This window comes from Convolutriloba macropyga, chromosome 3, assembly GCF_964194025.1.
Source record: "Convolutriloba macropyga chromosome 3, txConMacr16.3, whole genome shotgun sequence".
NCBI lineage: Eukaryota > Metazoa > Xenacoelomorpha > Acoela > Convolutidae > Convolutriloba > Convolutriloba macropyga.
In genome coordinates, this window is record NC_134470.1 from 67,152,432 (window position 1) to 67,169,409 (window position 16,978).

The window sequence follows — 16,978 nt, forward strand, 5'->3', positions numbered from 1 at the left end:
GTCAAATATGAAAGACAATTCATTTGAAAAAACAGAAGGAGCAAAGCACCGCAAAAAGCAGAAGAAAAACACTACGATCCCAAAACTAATATTACTAAATCAATCCTCAGTTGTTATGGACGATTGAAGGTAATCAGAAGTCAGGGTGAGGCTAATTTACACCACGTTTATGATACAAATAGAAAAAATTCTTAGAACCAAAAAGATAACAACAATTCGGTATATCAAGACAAACAGACAACCTGCAAATTGCGCACAAAATATGAAAATGTCAGCTTCTATGAACGCTTGCATGGAATCGCCGGATAGAAAACGTTTTTAAAAATCAATCATTTTTAAAATCTGAAACAAATCACCGAAAAAAGCAAATGAAAAACACTAAGATCCCAAAACTAATTTTTTATAAAAAATCAAGACTCAGTTGTTATGGACAATTGAAGGTAATCAGAAGTCAGTGTGAGGCTAATTTACATCACATTAAAGATACAAATACAAAAAAATCCTTAGAACCCAAAAAGATAACAACAAATCGGTATATCAAAGAAAAACAGAAGACCTCAAATTGAACGCAAAAGCCGAGAATGTCAGCTACTATAAACGCTTGCCTGGAATCGCGAGTTTGAAAACGTTTTTTTATCCTCATAACTTTTTAAATCTGAAACAAATCAGCATACACTACCAGAAAAAATCAGTCAAATTTGAAAGACAACTCATTTGAAAAGACAGAAAGAGCAAAGCACCGAAAAAAGCAAATGAGAAACACTAAGATCCCAAAACTAATTTTTTAAATAAAAATCAAGACTCAGTTGTTATGGACGATTAAAGGTAATCAGAAGTCAGTGTGAGGCTAATTTACATCACATTAAAGATACAAATAGAAAAAATCCTTAGAACCCAAAAAGATAACAACAAATCGGTATATCAAAGAAAAACAGAAGACCTCAAATTGAACGCAAAAGCCGAGAATGTCAGCTACTATAAACGCTTGCATGGAATCGCGAGTTTGAAAACGTTTTTTTAACCTCATAACTTTCTAAATCTGAAACAAATCAGCATACACTACCAGAAAAAATCGGTCAAATATGAATGACAACTCATTTGAAAAGACAGAAAGATCAAAGCACCGAAAAAAGTAAAAGAAAAACACTAAGATCCCATAACTAATTTTTATAAAAATCAAGACTCAGTTGTCATGGACGATTGAAGGTAATCAGAAGTCAGTGTGAGGCTAACTTACATCGCGTTTATGCTACAAATAGAAAAAATTCTCAGAACCAAAAAGATAACATCAAAGCGGTATATCAAGACAAACAGACGACCTCCAAATTGCGCACAAAATCTGAAAATGTCAGCTTCTATGAACGCTTGCATGGAATCGAGAGATAGAAAAACGTTTTTGAAAATCACAATATTTTTTAAAATCTGAAACAAATCAGCATGCACTACCAGAAAAAGTCAGTCAAATATGAAAGACAATTCAATTGAAAAAAACAAAGAGCAAAGCACCGCATAAAGTAAATGAAAAACACTAAGATCCCAAAACTAAAATCACTAAATCAATCCTCAGTTGTTACGGACAATTGAAGGTAATCAGAAGTCAGTGTGAGGCTAATTTACATCACGTTTATGATACAAATAGAAAAAATTCTTAGAAGCAAAAAGATAACAACAATTCGGTATATCAAGCCAAACAGACAACCTCCAAATTGCGCACAAAATCTGAAAATGTCAGCTTCTATGAACGCTTGCATGGAATTGCGAGATAGAAAACGTTTTTGAACATCATGATAATTTTTTAAATTAAATCAGCATGCACTACCAGAAAAAGTTAGTCAAATATGAAAAACAATTCATTTGAAAAGACAGAAGGAACAAAGCACCGCAAAAAGCAAATGAAAAACACTAAGATCCCGAAATTAATTTTTATAAAAATCAAGGCTGTTGTTATGGACGATTGAATGTAATCATAAGTCAGTGTGAGGCTAATTTACATCACGTTAATTATACAAATAGAAAAAATCCTTAGAACCAAAAAGATAACAACAAATCGGTATATCAAAGAAAAACAGAAGACCTCGAAATTGATCGCAAAATCCGAGAATGTCAGCTACTATGAACGCTTGCATGGAATCGCGAGTTAGAAAACGTTTAAGAACATCAAAATAATTTTTTAAATCTGAAACAAATGAGCATACACTACCAGAAAAAATATGTCAAATATGAAAGACAATTCGTTTGAAAAGACAAAGAGCAAAGCACCGCAAAAAGAAAATTAAAAACACTAAGATCCCAAAACTAATTATAAAAGCATCAATCAGTTGTTATTGACGATTGAAGGTAATCAGAATTCAGTGTGAGGCTAATTTTTATCACGTTAATGATAAAATCCTTAGAACCAAAAAGATAACAACAAATCGGTATATCAAAGAAAAACAGAAGACCTCGAAATTGATCGCAAAATCCGAGAATGTCAGCTACTATGAACGCTTGCATGGAATCGCGAGTTAGAAAACGTTTAAGAACATCAAAATAATTTTTTAAATCTGAAACAAAACAGCCTACACTACCAGAAAAAATATGTCAAATATGAAAAACAATCCTTTTGAAAAGACAAAAAGCACAACGCACCGTAAAAAGAAAAAGAAAAACACTAAGATCCCAAAACTATTTTTAGTAAACCAATCCTGTTTTTATGGACGATTGAAGCTGATCAGAAGTCAGTGTGGGGCTAATTTAGATCACGTCAATCAAAAGAACGCAAAAAAAAATGTTCGAACCAAAAAGATAACAACAATTCGGTATATAAAAGAAAAACAGAAGACCTCGAAATTGCACGCAAAAGCCCAAAATCTCAGCTTCTATAAACGCTTAAAAGGAATCTCGAGTTAGAATACGTTTTTGAACATCATAAAAATTTCTTAAGTCTAAAACAAATAGGCATACGCTACCAGAAAAAGTCAGTCAAATATGAAATACAAATCGTTTGAAAAGATAGAAACAGCAAAGCACCGCAAAAAGCAAATGAAAAACACTAAGATCCCAAAACTATTTTTAGTAAACCAATCCTGTTTTTTTGGACGATTGAAGATGATCAGAAGTCAGTGTGGGGCTAATTTAGATCACGTCAATCAAAAGAACGCAAAAAAATGTTCGAACCAAAAAGATAACAACAATTCGGTATACAAAAGAAAAACAGAAGACCACGAAATTGCACAAAAAAGCTGAGAATGTCATCTTCTAAGAACGCTTGCATGGAATACCGAGTTAGAAACTGTTTTTTGTCAAAATATTTTTTAAAATCTGAAACAAATCAGCATACAGTACCAAAAAAAATCAGTCAAATATGAAAGACAACTCATTTTAAAAGACAGAAAGCGCAAAGCACCGCAAAAAGCAAATGAAAAACACTAAGATCCCAATAATAATTTTTATAAAAACCAAGACTCAGTTGTTATGGACGATTGAAGGTAATCAGAAGTCACTGTGAGGCTAATTTACATCACGTTTATGAGACAAAAAGAAAAAATTCTCAGAAATAAAAAGATAGCAACAAAGCGGTATATCAAGACAAACAGACGACCTCCAAATTGCGCACAAAATCTGAAAATGTCAGCTTCTATGAACGCTTGCATGGAATCGAGAGATAGAAAAACGTTTTTGAAAATCACAATATTTTTTAAAATCTGAAACAAATCAGCATGCACTACCAGAAAAAGTCAGTCAAATATGAAAGACAATTCAATTGAAAAAAACAAAGAGCAAAGCACCGCATAAAGTAAATGAAAAACACTAAGATCCCAAAACTAAAATCACTAAATCAATCCTCAGTTGTTACGGACAATTGAAGGTAATCAGAAGTCAGTGTGAGGCTAATTTACATCACGTTTATGATACAAATAGAAAAAATTCTTAGAAGCAAAAAGATAACAACAATTCGGTATATCAAGCCAAACAGACAACCTCCAAATTGCGCACAAAATCTGAAAATGTCAGCTTCTATGAACGCTTGCATGGAATTGCGAGATAGAAAACGTTTTTGAACATCATGATAATTTTTTAAATTAAATCAGCATGCACTACCAGAAAAAGTTAGTCAAATATGAAAAACAATTCATTTGAAAAGACAGAAGGAACAAAGCACCGCAAAAAGCAAATGAAAAACACTAAGATCCCGAAATTAATTTTTATAAAAATCAAGGCTGTTGTTATGGACGATTGAATGTAATCATAAGTCAGTGTGAGGCTAATTTACATCACGTTAATTATACAAATAGAAAAAATCCTTAGAACCAAAAAGATAACAACAAATCGGTATATCAAAGAAAAACAGAAGACCTCGAAATTGATCGCAAAATCCGAGAATGTCAGCTACTATGAACGCTTGCATGGAATCGCGAGTTAGAAAACGTTTAAGAACATCAAAATAATTTTTTAAATCTGAAACAAATGAGCATACACTACCAGAAAAAATATGTCAAATATGAAAGACAATTCGTTTGAAAAGACAAAGAGCAAAGCACCGCAAAAAGAAAATTAAAAACACTAAGATCCCAAAACTAATTATAAAAGCATCAATCAGTTGTTATTGACGATTGAAGGTAATCAGAATTCAGTGTGAGGCTAATTTTTATCACGTTAATGATAAAATCCTTAGAACCAAAAAGATAACAACAAATCGGTATATCAAAGAAAAACAGAAGACCTCGAAATTGATCGCAAAATCCGAGAATGTCAGCTACTATGAACGCTTGCATGGAATCGCGAGTTAGAAAACGTTTAAGAACATCAAAATAATTTTTTAAATCTGAAACAAAACAGCCTACACTACCAGAAAAAATATGTCAAATATGAAAAACAATCCTTTTGAAAAGACAAAAAGCACAACGCACCGTAAAAAGGAAAAGAAAAACACTAAGATCCCAAAACTATTTTTAGTAAACCAATCCTGTTTTTATGGACGATTGAAGCTGATCAGAAGTCAGTGTGGGGCTAATTTAGATCACGTCAATCAAAAGAACGCAAAAAAAAAATGTTCGAACCAAAAAGATAACAACAATTCGGTATATAAAAGAAAAACAGAAGACCTCGAAATTGCACGCAAAAGCCCAAAATCTCAGCTTCTATAAACGCTTAAAAGGAATCTCGAGTTAGAATACGTTTTTGAACATCATAAAAATTTCTTAAGTCTAAAACAAATAGGCATACGCTACCAGAAAAAGTCAGTCAAATATGAAATACAAATCGTTTGAAAAGATAGAAACAGCAAAGCACCGCAAAAAGCAAATGAAAAACACTAAGATCCCAAAACTATTTTTAGTAAACCAATCCTGTTTTTTTGGACGATTGAAGATGATCAGGAGTCAGTGTGGGGCTAATTTAGATCACGTCAATCAAAAGAACGCAAAAAAATGTTCGAACCAAAAAGATAACAACAATTCGGTATACAAAAGAAAAACAGAAGACCACGAAATTGCACAAAAAAGCTGAGAATGTCATCTTCTAAGAACGCTTGCATGGAATACCGAGTTAGAAACTGTTTTTTGTCAAAATATTTTTTAAAATCTGAAACAAATCAGCATACAGTACCAAAAAAAATCAGTCAAATATGAAAGACAACTCATTTTAAAAGACAGAAAGCGCAAAGCACCGCAAAAAGCAAATGAAAAACACTAAGATCCCAATAATAATTTTTATAAAAACCAAGACTCAGTTGTTATGGACGATTGAAGGTAATCAGAAGTCACTGTGAGGCTAATTTACATCACGTTTATGAGACAAAAAGAAAAAATTCTCAGAAATAAAAAGATAGCAACAAATCGGTATATCAAAGAAAAACAGAAGACCTCGAAATTGAACGCAAAAGCCCAGAATGTCAGCTATTATGAACACTTGCAAGGAATCGCGAGTGAGAAGACGTTTATGAACATCATAATAATTTTTTAAATCTGAAACAAATCAGCCTACACTACCAGAAAAAATATGTCAAATATAAAAAACAATCCTTTTGAAAAGACAGAAAGCACAACGCACCGCAAAAAGGAAAGGAAAAACAATAACATTCCAAAACTAACTTTATAGAAATTATTCCTCAGTTGTTATGGACGATTGAAGGTAATCAGAAGTCAGTGTGAGGCTAATTTTCACCACGTTTATGATATAAATAGAAAAAATTCTTTGAACCAAAAAGATAACAACAAATCGGTATATCAAAGAAAAACAGAAGACCTCGAAATTGCACGCAAAAGCTGAAAATCTCAGCTTCTACAAACGCTTAAAAGGAATCGCGAGTTAGAATACGTTTTTGAACATCATAATAATTTCTTAAGTCTAAAACAAATCAGCAGACGCTACCAGAAAAAGTCAGTCAAATATGAAAGACAAATCGTTTGAAAAGACAGAAAGAGCAAAGCACCGAAAAAAGCAAATGAAAAACACTAAGATCCCAAAACTATTTTTTTATAAAAATCAAGGCTGTTGTTATGGACGATTGAATGTAATCATAAGTCAGTGTGAGGCTAATTTACATCACGTTAATTATACAAATAGGAAAAAAACTTAGAACCAAAAAGATAACAGAAAACCTCGAAATTGCACGCAAAAGCTGAAAATCTCAGCTTCTATAAACGCTTAAAAGGAATCGCGAGTTAGAATACGTTTTTGAACATCATAAAAATTTCTTAAGTCTAAAACAAATCAGCATACGCTACCAGAAAAAGTCAGTCAAATATGAAAGACAAATCGTTTGAAAAGACAGAAAGAGCAAAGCACCGCAAAAAGCAAATGAAAAACACTAAGATCCCAAAACTAATTTTACTAAGCCAATCCTGTTTTTATGGACGATTGAAGGTGATCAGAAGTTTGTGTGGGGCTAATTTAGATCACGTCAATCAAAAGAACACAAAAAAAAGTTCGAACCAAAAAGATAACAACAATTCGGTATATAAAAGAAAAACAGAAGACCACGAAATTGCACAAAAAAGCTGAGAATGTCAGCTTCTAAGAACGCTTGCATGGAATACCGAGTAAGAAACTGTTTTTGTCAAAATATTTTTTTAAGATCTGCAACAAATTAGCATACAGTACCAGAAAAAATCAGTCAAATATGAAAGACAACTCATTTTAAAAGACAGAAAGCGCAAAGCACCGCAAAAAGCAAATGAAAAACACTAAGATCCCAATAATAATTTTTATAAAAACCAAGACTCAGTTGTTATGGACGATTGAAGGTAATCAGAAGTCATTGTGAGGCTAATTTGCATCACGTTTATGATACAAAAAGAAAAAATTCTTAGAAATAAAAAGATAGCAACAAATCGGTATATCAAAGAAAAACAGAAGACCTCGAAATTGAACGCAAAAGCCCAGAATGTCAGCTATTATGAACACTTGCGTGGAATCGCGAGTGAGAAAACGTTTATGAACATCATAATAGTTTATTAAATCTGAAAAAAATCAGCATACACTACCAGAAAAAATCAGTCAAATATGAAAGACAACTCATTTGAAAAGACAGAAAGAGCAAAGCACCGCAAAAAGCAAATGAAAAGCACTAAGATCCCGAAACTAATTTTTAAAAAAAATCCAGGCTATTGTTATGGACGATTGAAGTTAATCAGAAGTCAAAGTGAGGCTAATTTACATCACGTTTATGATACAAATAAGAAAAAATTCTTAGAACCAAAAAGATAACAACGAATCGGTATATCAAAGAAAAACAGAAGACCTCGAAATTGAACGCAAAAGCTGAGAATGTCAGCTGCCATGAACGCTTGCATGGAATCACAAGTGAGAAAACGTTTATGAACATCATGATAGTTTTTTGAATCTGAAACAAACCAGCATACACTACCAGAAAAAATCAGTCAAATATGAAAGACAACTCATTTGAAGAGACAGAAAGAGCAAAGCATCGCAAAAAGCAAATGAAAAACACTAAGATCCCGAAACTAATTTTTATAAAAAAATCAAGGCTGTTGTTATGGACGATTGAAGTTAATCAGAAGTCAGTGTGAGGCTAATTTACATCACTTTTACGATACAAATAGAAAAAATCCTTAGAACCAAAAAGATAACAACGAATCGGTATATCAAAGAAAAACAGAAGACCTCGAAATTGAACGCAAAAGCCCAGAATGTCAGCTGCTATGAACGCTTGCATGGAGTCACAAGTGAGAAAACGTTTATGAACATCATAGTAGTTTTTTAAAATCTGAAACAAACCAGCACACACTACCAGAAAAAATCAGTCAATAATGAAAGACAATTCATTTGAAAAGACAGAAAGAGCTAAGCACCACAAAAAGCAAATGAAAAACACTAAGATCCCAAAACTAGTTTTTAATAAAATCAAGACTCAGTTCTTATGGACAATTGAAGGTAATCAGAAGTCAGTGTGAGGCTAATTTACATCACGTTTATGACAAAAAGACAAAATTCTTAGAAATAAAAAGATAGCAACAAATCAGTATATCAAAGAAAAACAGAAGACCTCGAAATTGAACGCAAAAGCCCAGAATGTCAGCTATTATGAACGCTTGCATGGAATCGCGAGTGAGAAAACGTTTATGAACATCATAATAGTTTTTTAAATCTGAAAAAAATCAGCATACACTACCAGAAAAAATCAGTCAAATATGAAAGACAACTCATTTGAAAAGACAGAAAGAGCAAAGCACCGCAAAAAGCAAATGAAAAACACTAAGATCCCGAAACTAAATTTTAGAAAAATTAAGGCTGTTGTTATCGACGATTGAAGTTAATCAGAAGTCAGTGTGAGGCTAATTTACATCACGTTTATGATACAAAAAGAAAAAATTCTTAGAAATAAAAAGATAGCAACAAATCGGTATATCAAAGAAAAACAGAAGACCTCGAAATTGAACGCAAAAACACTAATTTTATAAAAATCCATCCTCAGTTGTTATTGACGATTGAAGGTCATCAGAATCCAGTGTGAGGCTAATTTACATCACGTTAATGATAAAATTCTTAGAACCAAAAAGATAACAACAGATCGGTATATCAAAGAAAAACAGAAGACCTCGAAATTGCACACAAAAGCCGAGAATGTCAGCTTCTATGAACGCTTACATGGAATCGCGAGATAGAAAACGTTTTTGAACATAATTTTTTAAATCTGAAACAAATCAGCAAACACTGCCAGAAAAAATCAAAGAAATATCAAAGACAATCCGTTTGAAAAGACAGAAAGCGCAACACACTGCAAAAAGGAAATGAAAAACACTAAGATTCCAAAACTAACTTTATAGAAATTAATCCTCAGTTGTTATGGACGATTGAAGGTAGTCAGAAGTCTGTTTGAGGCTAATTTACATCACGTTAATGATAAAATAGAAAAAAATTCTTAGAACCAAAAAGATAACAAATCGGTATATCAAGAAAAACAGACGGCCTCCAAACTTAGGAAAAAAAATAAAAACGAAACACGAAAGTGAGAGGTGAACGCTTACATGGCATCGAGAGCTTTGAAACGTTTTTGAACACAAGGTTGGTTACATCTGAAACAAATCAGCGTACAGTACCGAAACGACTGATATGACATTCGTAAAACAAATGTTTTGAAGAGAGAAAAGCAACAAAGGCCTGCAAAAAGCAAATGAAAATCACTAGGAGGCCAACGCTATTTTTGTAAAACCACTACTCAGTTGTTATGCACAAATAAAGGTAATGAGAAAGCTAATCTTTGAACAAACAACCAATAGGCAATAAAACGATTTAAACTTATTGGAACAGCAAATCGGTATATCGCAGAAAAACAAAGGATCTCCAAACTGCGCACAAAAGCAAAAAATATCACCTTCTCCGAACGCTTACATGGCATCCCGAGCTACAAAATGTCATAATAGCGCTTGTTAAAATTGAAACTAGTTAGTATACGGAACTGGAACGGCTGAAAGAGCTAAGCCAACTGGTTTGAAGAGAAAGAGCAAAGCACCGCAAAACCCGAATGAAAAACACTAGGAGACCAACGCATTTTTTTGCTAATCAATCAGTTCTTATGGAGCTAAAAACTTAATCAGAAGTCAGCGTGAGGCCAATTAAAAAGATATAAGCAACTTAACGATATAGAAATATTGCGACAACAAATCGATAAATTAAAAAACAAGATACCTCAGAATTGCGCACAAAAGCTGAAGATCAGCTTCTACGAACGCTTACTATTTTGAACATCATAAAACCGTTCTCTAAATCGGAAGAAAATTAGTGTACAGTACTCGAGAGACTGAAAGAAACATGTACGCCAATTCGTTGGAAAAGAAGGTAAAAGAGCAAAGCACCGCAAAAAGCAAATGAAGAATACTACGAGACCAAACTAACTTTTTTAAATTTCGGGACTCAGTTGATATGCACGGTGAAAGGCAATCAGAGGTCAGCTGGAGTATAAATTATATCAAGTTGATCAAGTACATAGACAACATATTTCTTTGAAAAAAAAATATTGGCAGCTGAACAATTTTACATTATTGGAACAACAAACAATATGGCAAAGAAAAACAAAAAGCGAATGACAAACAGTAGGAGGCAAGTTATCGTTTAATATCTATACTAAGTTCTCATAGACGATTAAAAGTAATAAGTAGTCAGCGTGAGGTTCATTTACATAATGTCAATAATCAAAATAGAAATACTTCAAATCAAAAAATAAGCAACTGAACAAAACGACATTTTTGGAGCCACAAATCACAATACTATAGAAAACCACAGCAAAATTGCGCATAAATGCTGATACGTCAGCCTTTTAAAGCTTACATGGAATCGGGAAAAACAAAACTTCTTTTAATATCAAAAAACGATTTGTTTAATCTCAAACAAATCAGCAGAGTAACAAAGCGACTGAAAGACATATGTAAAACCATTCGTTTGAAAAGACAGAAAAGTAGAGCACCGCCAAAAGCGAATGAAAAACACTAGGAGAAAAACAACAATTTTGCCAATCTAATACTCAGTTGTTATGGACGATTAAAGGTAATCAGAAGTCAGCGTGTCAAGGATATAAAAAAATCAAAGGATAAAGAAAATCAAAAAACCAAATTACCTAAAAATTGTGCACAAAAGCTGAATATGCCAGGTTCTATGAACGCGTACATGGCATCGAGAATTACAAAACGTTTTAAATATCATAATACCGTTCATTAAATCTGAAAACAAATCAGCATACAGTACTAAAACGACAGAAAGACAAATGAAAAGCAATTTGTTTGAAAGATATAATCAACTCGGCGACCTAAAATTGCTGTGTCAACAAGCCGTCGTATGCAAAACAATTCGCTGGAAAAGAAAGAAAAGAAGAAGTACTGCAAAAGACAAATGAACAGAAACACGATGAGGCAACAATTACTTTGTTAAAAATGATGCAACTGTTATTATGGAACATTAAAGTCAATCAGAAGTCAGCGTGAGGCTAGTTCACATCACATCTTGAAATCAACAGAAACTTCCTTTGAATCAAAAAGACGCAGGCAAATGAACAAATAAAAATTACTGAAACAACAAATCGATACAACAAAGAAAACCAGAACATCAAATTGCAAACAAAGGCGGAAAATGTCAGCTTCTATGAATACTTACACGGCACCGGGAGTTAGAAAAAGTTTTTCAAAAACAAGTGACTTACGTAAATCTGAAATAAATCGACTGAAAGACTTATGTACAACAATTCGATTGATAAGAAAAAAAGAAGCTAAGCACCGCAACAAGCAAATAAACAGAACATAAGGGAGCAAAAGTTATTTTTATAAAATCAGTACTCAGTCATTATGAACAATTGAAGGAAATCAGAAGTCAGCGCGAGGCTAAATTACATAAGGTCTATGAAATCAAGGCAAAACAAAAATCTTCGAATCAAAGAGACTGTTAGAAAAGACAGAAAAAGAGCAAAGTACCGCAAGTAAAATAAAGGCAAATACTAAGAGGCAAAAGCTATTTTCTGTAAAATCCATACTCAGTTGTCATAGACAACAAAATTTAATCAGAAGTCAGCTTGAGGCTTATTTACACGACGCCAATCAAATAAATAGAAACTCTTCAAATCAGTAACAGAAAAGAAACCGAACGATACACTTTTGGAGCCACAGATCGTTATATAAAAAACACCAAATTGCACAAGACAGAAAATGTCAGTTTTTATGAAAGCCTACATGGCACCGGGCGTCAAAAGAAAACGTTTTCAAAATCCAATTATCATTAGTCTAATCTGAAACAAACAAGCAAGCAGTACCGAAACGACTGAAAAACAAATGAAAAGCAATTTGTTTGGAAACATATGAGCACCTCGGCTATCTAAAATTGCTGTATCAACAAACCATTATATCAAAGAACAATCAAATTGTGCAGGAAGGCTAAATATCTTAGCTTCTCGATATGCGTATATGGCACCGGGAGTCAGAGTTCTTGAAGATCAAACTACCATTGGTTAAGTTTGTAGCAAATCAGCGTACAGTACCCAAACAACAGAAAGAATTATTTAATACAAAGAGGTCCCACATATAATCCTCAAATTATAAAACTTAGGAGCACAATAATAACCTGACGAGGAGCGTACGCGGGAAAAATCCGCTGTTCTTGAAAGCAGGAGAGAAAGCAGGTCAAAACGTCAGGCGATCGAAAAAAATAACGAAAAAATTTCTTCCTCAACGAAAAAAGAAAAATCCTAAAAACTAAAGGTCTAATAAAGCAGAATTTAAAAAAACAATATGACTTGAGTCAACAACTACATGCCAATATAATTGTTCCGACCCCTCTTGAGGGAGGAGAAACTATATACTCAAATGGGTTTTTTTGTTCGGACAATTTTCGCCGATCGATTAGTCGTAGAGAGATGAGACTGGTATCATTAGAAAGCTCGTCCAGCGTAAAATAAGGTATTAAAAAGATCTTTTTTATTTTTGTTTTTTACTTGGAGTTTTCGAGGTTTGAACTTCTGAGAAAAGAAGAGTGAATTCCGTTGTTTTTATTCACATTTTCCGGTATTTTTGCCTAAATTTTCGTCAATTTTGCAAAAATTTGCTAAAATTTTTAAGAATAGTGTTGTTGATTTTGTTTTCAAAGACACAAACATATGGTTGATTGTTTTGATATAATTTTTTTTGTCAAAAATTTGGGCTTAATAGTTCAAATTCCTTTTTCATCAAAAACAGCACTTAATAAGCTTCTTTAGTCCACTTTGATTAAACTTGTAGTAAGTACACCCCAAACAACACTAATACAATCTTTGTAGACTCAAATGGGGGCTATTCCTACTTCAACTTCTGTTGAGAGTAATCTGTAATTAGTACTTTGCCGTTTTTTGCTAACTTTACTCGTTGATTATCAAAAACGCAGAATTTATTTTTGAGTTTTTAAATAACAAGTTATCTATATCTACAACATTCATGAAATCAAGTGTTCCTTATTGACGATGAGCATAAGCAGGGCTAGTTTTGGACCAGTCTTGTACTGTTACAATCCAAAAAGAATTCGGATTGTAATCAGACCGTCTTTTTTTGAAAAAAAAGATTTTTTAATATTTAATTAAAGAACAGATCATATAAAATCAAAGATCAAGAGTGATAGGTCCAATTGGCTTTCTCAGTAGCTCCAAGTTAATGCATTTAGTTTTTTTACTTGAAAGCTTTTGGTTGTTTTGACTTTTGAAAAAATTTGATTTTAAAATAAATAATGGCTTAATGAACTTTTCCTCTACTTTTTTCTTAATTTGGTCAACTTGTAGCTTAGTGTCAGCAAAGAAGGAATGATTCTCCTTTCTACTGGTTCAAAAATTAACCATTATTGCGGTTTTAAGCCTTAAGTTATTGTTTTCTGGCTTTGATAATACTAGATTTCAGATTCCTATTTTTTGATATTTGCCAGTTTTTCACGTTTTCTAGTTCTGTCATATTATCAGATTATTGACAGTTCTCATATCACAATATTGGCCTTCAAAATACAACAAAACTGATGATATTAAAATACTGAAAGATATAGATTATAGTTTTAAAGGCTTCTACACTTGTTTCATGAGTTTAATTGAATTTTTTATTCTGTCTTTAACTGTTGTTTTTACTTTGTCTTTTTAGTCGTATGAAATTTCCTGTATAATGACAGGTTTTGTTGGCTTCTCGCCGAAGCATAGATGATCAGATGTTCTGATATTAGTAGATAGCTCATTGCTTTCATGACTTTTCAAATCAATTGTTTTCAAAAATAAAAAAAAACTTTTCAACTTCGCAATTTTGATCTTTTTATTGTGTTTTTGTTACCTAGTCTCGTTAATTACAGGTCAAATATGACATTATCGGTGTCCAAGTGAGGTGTTAAAAGGGATTGGCGTCACAAAATCTAATATTTTGAAAGAATTAGTTATGACCTTACTGGCTTCGACACCGGTTTTTTACAAAAAAAAGTAAATTAAATTGATTTTTGTCATAATTGACGTTCTTTTTTTAGTCGCAAGATATATTCTGTATATTAACAGGTCTCAAGGGCTTCATTTGGACGAATAAACGAACCTATTTAATTAAATCAATTTGTAATTACTGGCTTTCATGACTTTAGAAGTAATTTTGTTTGGAAAAAAATTCAAAGTATTACTTGATTTTGCCCTTTTTTCTTCTTTGTCTACCTGTTAATTAGTCTCATTAATGAAAGGCCACATACTACATTAACGGTGTCTGAAGAAGGCGCGATCGAACATAGCCGCATTAAAAATTGAATAAGGACAGGTCTTAGTGCCTTTCTAGAGAAGCATTGGCAATCGTAAACCTTTGGGATATTTTACTTGAATTCTAATGGTTTTTATTACTTTGAAGTTAATTGTTTAAAAAAAAAGCGAATTCTTTAAGTTTACTGTTTTTGTTCTCTAATTGTTACCAAACGTTTTTATGGACTGGTTCCATATCTTTCCTGGTTACTTATAAGTTATTTTAATCAGTTTCAGTTTTATCTGACGGTATGTTGACTTTGTTATTAAGTTTTGTTTTTAAAACGGCCAAATTTCTTGATGTAATTAATGTTTATTAATGTTTAATCTTGCTGTTCGTCGTGACTCGCTTTCTTGATATTGGCATATCTCATGAATCTAAAGCATCATTTTTCACTCAACTGAGTTATTTTCTTTGGAGGCTATCTTTTCGTTCATACACCAATTTTTTTGAAAAATACTTGAATTTTTGGGGTTTTCTATCTGTTCCTCATTTGGTAGACAATTATGCCAAAATTGTGGATGAGCGGGCTCGGAACCTTATGTGCAATCGCACATTACCGAGCCTCCTTGTTCTGAGATAAAGTATCAAAGGTGAATTTTCATTGACCCCCATTTCAACGTTTAATATCTGTGACAGTCTGTTCTTGCCAAAGTCGGTACAATTATCTGAAAAGCGGAATCAGATTTGAGAATTAAAATTTCAGCAGCTTTCAATGAAAACAAAGTTTTCTGTTCTTTATCTTTATAATAAAAGTTTGAATAGAGTAACACACAAAAAGGAAAAAAGTAACAGCGAATCCTAATGCCTGACGTGCATTCATTGAAGTAAGCTGACCAGCTCCTAATTAAGGCCCTAAGATACTGTTTTAAACATGCAGCATTACTGTACACAAGATCAAAGGCTTTTATATAACTTGTTTAGCAATTTGACGTGGCTAAAAGTTACAGGCTGACCGCTAAGTTGCGTAACTGCCTCCAATTCTTCTTGAAACAACGTTAGGGTAAAAAAAGGAACTAGAAGCTGAAACAATTTCACGCCAAATGTTGAAAAAACTGCAGTTTGAAAAGTATTGAAATAGTAATCATTTGGAGAAAGAATGAGGAAAAGCGGCATTAAAAGTCATTACAAACGTTCACCAGAACAAACTATTCTCAATTATAACACGAAAGATCATTATTGAAAAAGGGCGGAAACAATGTGACAACTACAACAAGAGTTCGGAGAATAACTCAGAAATTCAAACATTTGTGCACAAAGAAGAATAGAATTGATCGAAAGTTAGTTATGCAAGCATATTGAAACATAAAACAAACATTGGTAGAAACTACATCAAAGTGGTAGAAATTTAAATTTTTGGCTCTAAAAAGTTTTAAATAATGCATTATCGAGGAAATATGAAAGCTCTCTACTGATTTTAAAAGACGAGAACTTATTTTGTGAACAACGCGTGAACGACATGCTTTTGAACTGATTCAAATTGTTAGCATTGAAAGCGAAGAAGTAGTTTTCAATAATGCAACGAAGGGTAAAACCGATAACAGCATAAAGAATTAAAAAGTTTTGAAAAACTTTAAAGAAAAGCATCGAAATTAAATAAAAGCTTTAACCAGATGTATCGATATATTTTTGTTTTTAAATGAAAAAGCAGTCGCGAACAAATCAAGCAGTGATTAGAGACAGTAAAAACAGTAGTCGAAAAAAATACAAGGTAAACAAAAAATTGTTCGATTACGTGAAAATCGGAGTTTATGTGAAAATTTAATCTCTCGCCGTTCCAAAGTAGCGCTTGAAGCCGTAACTCAACTTGTCTTAGATATTTGCTTTAGTTACAGCTCTGGTGTGAACACCACTTGTCTGAATTCAAAATGACTTCAAATGAAGTTTGAGTTCCAGATGCAACTGATTAAAATAAGAACTAATTTAATTTCTGAGCAGAAAAAAAGGCTAAACTAAGATCCAAATTCTATGAATTGTAAAACTAGCAGCTTGAAAACAGCAGACTGTTGCTTGTAAGTGTAGTTTTCCTAACTGCCAGAAAAAACAATACACTAATGCAATAAACAAAAATCTGAACAAAACTGATTTTTGTGCTCTAACTTCACATCAAGTTTTCCAAAAGAAGCATTTAATGCAAAACCATTTTTTAAGTTGACTAACTGTCAATGTTGCCTTTGGACAAAGATATGTCAAAAACATAACTTTTGTCAGCTTTTGAAATTCGAAAGCTTGGAAGTTATCTTGCAAAGTTTAATGATATTTCTACACATTAAACAGCT

At 32.6% G+C, this 16,978-nt stretch overlaps 1 protein-coding gene across 1 annotated transcript in view; it reads left to right on the forward strand.

Annotated features, from left to right (window-relative positions):
- LOC142336383 (uncharacterized) overlaps positions 1 to 16,978 on the forward strand; it is a 547,349-nt gene that overhangs the window by 333,141 nt on the left and 197,230 nt on the right. The gene's annotated exons all lie outside the window — the stretch shown is intronic.